This window comes from Oryctolagus cuniculus, chromosome 15, assembly GCF_051225735.1.
Source record: "Oryctolagus cuniculus isolate XC-2025 breed Fujian yellow rabbit chromosome 15, ASM5122573v1, whole genome shotgun sequence".
Taxonomy (NCBI): Eukaryota; Metazoa; Chordata; class Mammalia; order Lagomorpha; family Leporidae; genus Oryctolagus; species Oryctolagus cuniculus.
In genome coordinates, this window is record NC_142881.1 from 36669469 (window position 1) to 36674441 (window position 4973).

Consider the following 4973-nt stretch of genomic DNA (forward strand, 5'->3'; position numbering starts at 1 on the left):
CAGGAGCTTCTTCCAGGTCTCCCATGCAGGTACTGGGGACCCAAGGACTTGGGCCATCTTCTGCTGCTTTTCCAGGCCATAGCAGAGATCTGGGTCAGAAGTGGAGCAGCCAGGACTCGAACCGGTGCCCATATGGGATGCCAGTGCTGCAGGTAGCAGCCCTACCCGCTACACCACAGTGCCGCTCCATGAACATTCTCTTGACCTTATCTTCTTCTACACTTATCTGCGTGCATCTTAGTGAGATCATTCCTGTCTTGCAAACTCCAAAGCTCTTCCTTGGACATTATGATCAGAACACAACGGAGTCATAAAGAATTTCAAGGCAGACTGATTGATATACATCGATTGTCCTTTAAGTTACCCAGTAAGCATTTATTAGATCTCTATTGTGTTTTCATAACAAGATAAGCACATGGTTAGCTACAGAAGAGCTTGTTTGATTTTCCCCTCTCCTATCCATTGAACTCCAGTGAGATCGTCTTTTCCTGCTTGATTTTCTAAAATAAAGTCTGACTACAGCGACATCTACTGGTAGAATTAAGTTCTTAGACCAAGCAATCGTAAGCACCAAGCCTTGGAGTTATTTGGACAATTTTTGCCAGTAAGTCCAGGTGGTGGTCCAAACCTACATTTTTTTTTTTTTTTTGCAGGCAGAGTGGACAGTGAGAGAGAGAGAGAGAGAAAGGTCTTCCTTTGCCGTTGGTTCACCCTCCAATGGCCGCCGCGGCCAGTGCACCATGCTGATCCGAAGCCAGTCCTGGTCTCCCACGGGGTGCAGGGCCCAAGCACTTGGGCCATCCTCCACTGCACTCCCAGGCCACAGCAGAGAGCTGGCCTGGAAGAGGGGCAACCTGGACAGAATCCGGCTCCCCGACTGGGACTAGAACCCGGTGTGCTGGCGCTGCTAAGCGGAGGATTAGCCTATTGATCTGCGTCGCCAGCCCAAACCTACATTCTTTGATAATGAGAAGTACTAAGTCACTTCATTAAAGTCACTTTCCTGTTAATGATTGCTGAATCTTAAAAGCATTTCTTTGAAATACTAGGGCTATCTTTGCTGAAAGGGAACATGACTCACACAGCATTGCCATTGAATGACAAATTCCGGGGCGTTTCAGTTCACCAATGAATCATTATTTGAAAGTGAAATCGTATACCAGCCTAGAATTTTTTATTGAGCCACAGGCGGTGTTCAGGAGTTACATTTTCAAGGCATCGATAGGTCACCACATACAACATAGCTGGAATAGTGTGCATTTGCAAAGATGAACACCAGTTTGTTGTTGTTGTTGTTGTTGTTTTACAAAATTCAGACCTGACAGAGGGGTGCCGATGAGCCGAAGACGTGCGCGTGGAGCTACCGAGCAGGAGCGAGTCTCCTGGCTCCCAGGACCTCGGAAGCCACGTGGAAGCCCCACACTGCAGCCCGCCCGGACCGCCTTCATTCAGACTCCGCAGCTGCGTGCAGCCAGGGCAGACACGCTCCTGGAGCACATGTGCCGCCTGTGCATCGACTCCCCGCCCATCACGGCCCGCTGTACCATCAGCCCTGCCTCCCGATTGGTGGAGACACCGCAGGAGACGATGAAGTCTGGAATGAATGTGGCGCGCGTGCACCTCTCCCTCAGAACTTGCGGGTACCACGCTGGGACCATCACGGCCCTGGAAATCTTTGCCTCCGACCCCATCCTCTACCTGCCTGGCGCGGTGGCTCTGAACACCAAAGGACGTGAGATCCGAAGGGGGCTCATCAAGAGAGGCAGCACCGCGGAGGCAGAGCTGAAGGGAGCCACGTGAAGATCTCACTGGATAACGAGAACACTGCAGATGGACTGCAAGCACAGGTGCCAGGTGGGGGACGGGGTAGCAAAGTCTGGGTGGATGATGGGGGATGGGGCAGCAAGGTCTGGGTGGCTGATAGCCTCCTCTCTCTGCCAGCGAAGCAGAGAGGTCCTTATATCTTGGAGACCGAGGTAGAGAGTGGTGGCCTCTTGGGCAGCAAGAAGGGCATGAAGCTTCCCCTGGCTGCTGTGCACCTGCCTGCCCTGTCAGGAGAGGGCATCCAGGATCTGAAGGCTGGGGAGGCGCAGGATCTGGACAGGGTGTTTGCCTCTTTCACCCACAGGGTGGCCGACAGCCGTGAGGTTGGGAAGGTCCTGGGAGAGGGCAGAACACCAAGCTCACCAGCAAAATTGAGACGCACATGGGAGTGCACAGGTTTCACAAGACCTGGAGGCTGGTGACGGGATTGCGGTGGCTCCTGGTGACGTTGGCATTGAGGTTCCTGCAGAGAAGGTCTTCTTTGCCCTGACGATGATGATCGGGCAATGCAGCCGTGCTGGGAAGCCTGGCATCTGTGCCACGCAGACACTGGAGAGCAGGGTCAGGAAGCTACGCCCCGCCAGTGCTGAGGACAGCCATGTGGCCAACACGGTCCAGGATGGAGCAGACCACATCTTGGTCTCTGGAGAAATGGCCAAGGGTGTCCACACCCTGGAGGCTGTCCACACAGCACTGGATGGCCGGGGATGCTGAGGCTGTGACCCCATGGGCTGCAGTGGAGCCATAATCATGCTGACCAAGTCTGGCAGGTCTGCTCACCCAGGGGCCAGATACCACCCTCGTGCCCCCATCATTGCTGACACAGAATCACCAGACAGCTCACCAGGCCCACCTGAACTGTGGTATCTTCCCACTGGCATGTAAGGACCTGGTCCAAGAGGCCTGGGCTGAGGATGTCAGCCTCTGGGTGAACTTGGCCATGAATGTTGGCAATGCGCATTCCCCCTCCTCCCGCTTCTTTAAGAAGGGAGATGTAGTTACTGTGCTGGGGGAGGGGGCAGGGCACCCCGGTTCTTGCTCCGGCTTCACCAACACCATGCACGACTTGCCGGTGCTCCTCCAGCCCCTGTCCCATCCCTTCCTCCAGCCCATCCGTTAGGCCAGCAATGCTAGCAGTGCTCACTTGGGGCTACAGTGTGGTGGTGGTGGGCCGCGTTTGAGACCAGGCCCGGGTGGGACTGCCTGTGCCTGGATGCCCATCTCATGGCTCCACCCAGGAGCACAAGCAGGAGCAGGAGCGGGAGCAGGGCAGGACCCGAGGCACCCGGAGCTGACCTAGAGGGAGGTGTGCCCTCCTCATGCACTGTGCAGCTCCCAACCCTGGCCTGGGGTCATGAGCTGAGAGCCATGAGCTGAGAGCAGGGCCCCGAGGCAGGCAGCAGATGCGGGTTCCGCAGACACACATCTGGTCCCCTGCGCCTCCCCCACTCCCACGATGCACACCGTGTTCGCTGTGTCCCCACCCCACTCAGCTCTCCTGCCAACAACACCCCGCTTCCACCTTCCCATAGCCCCCAGCACGGCCCCCTGCAGGCCTGTTGCTGTAGAGCCTGTGTGACAATAAACAGCAGCTGAATAACAAGAACAAATGCAGACTTGAGACCGCCACAGGAACTTCTACCGGAACTCCCGGCCTGTCCGCCACGGGAACTTCTACCGGAACTCCCAGCCTGTCCACCCCCTCTCGGAATTTTGGACCTGCCAGCCCTCACAACCCCATGAGCCAATTCCATACAGTAAACAGACTACCTCGGTCTTCCTCCTCCTCCTCTTTCTTCTGTTTCTCTCTTTCATGTATGTATGAAATACATATCTGCACTCACAGAGTCATGTTTGCTTAATGGGGACAGACTCAGAGAGGCAGCATTAGGTGATTTGTCACTGCGTACTTGCACAAACCTAGAGCGTATCACCTACTACAACACTGAGGCCAAAAGCTGTAGTCATGGGATGCAGCTTCTGGCTCCTGGGCTACAAGCTGGACAGCATGATTCTCCATTGAGTTCTCCATGCAGCGCAACACAATGGTATCTGAGTACGTAAACACTCTGAAACACAGTTGTTTTTGTTTTTGTTTGTTGGCTTTACACCACCATCACCACAAACACGTGAATGATGCATTGGGTTAGGACATTACGATGTCCACGCCCTATGATGTTACCACATGTAGGAATTTTTTAGCTCCATGATAATCTTACAGGATCAACTGTATGAGGGCACTTCAAAACGTTCTTGGAAAAATGAAATTAAAACACAAATTTAGGAGGCAGGCATTTGGTGCCCGTTTAGGACATCTATAAGCCATAGTGGAGCGCCTGGGTCCTAACCCTGGCTACATTCCAATTCCAGCTTCCTACCTGTGCACACCTTGGGAGGCAGCAGGTGATGGCTCAAGTACTTGGGTCCCTGCCACCCATGTGGCAGACCCCGATTGCGTTCTGAGCTCCTGGCTTCAGCCTCCTGACACAGCCCTGGTTGTTGCCGGCATTTGGGAAGTGAACCAGCAGATGAAGATCTCTCTATCTCTCTGATGATCTGTCTCTGTCTTCCCCCTTTCAAAGAAAATAATAATAATTTTTAAAAGTAAGCTTATTTGGGTGCAAGGATTTTGAAATCCATGAGTATGAGGGGGTCTTCAAAAAGTTTGTGGAAAATGTGTATTATGAAAAACACTATGCGGCCGGTGCCGTGGCTCAATAGGCTAATCCTCCACCTAGCAGCACCGGCACACCGGGTTCTAGTCCCGGTCAGGGCGCCGGATTCTTTCCCGGTTGCCCTTCTTCCAGGCCAGCTCTCTGCTGTGGCCAGGGAGTGCAGTGGAGGATGGCCCAAGTGCCTGGGCCCTGCACCCCATGGGAGACCAGGAGAAGCACCTGGCTCCTGTCTTCGGATCAGCGCGGTACGCTGGCCGCAGTGCGCCAGCCATGGCAGCCATTGGAGGGTGAACCAACAGCAAAAGGAAGACCTTTTTCTCTGTCTCTCTCTCTCACTACCTACTCTGCCTATCAAAAAAAAAAAAAAAAAAAAAAAAAAACCACTATGCGTGGATTTCAAAATTTTTTGTACCAAAATAAATTTATCTTTTTTTTTTTATTTTAAAGGTTTATTTGTTAATTTGAAAGTCAGAA

The 4973-nt window shown here is 53.2% G+C and overlaps 1 pseudogene across 1 annotated transcript; it reads left to right on the plus strand.

The window, feature by feature from the left end:
* Positions 1-1119: 1119 nt before the first annotated feature.
* On the plus strand, positions 1120-3671 carry LOC138845499 (pyruvate kinase PKM-like; annotated as a pseudogene). The gene is made up of 2 exons (XR_016221614.1): positions 1120-1863; positions 1896-3671. The product of XR_016221614.1 is annotated as a pyruvate kinase PKM-like (transcript).
* The last annotated feature ends 1302 nt before the right edge of the window (positions 3672-4973 follow it).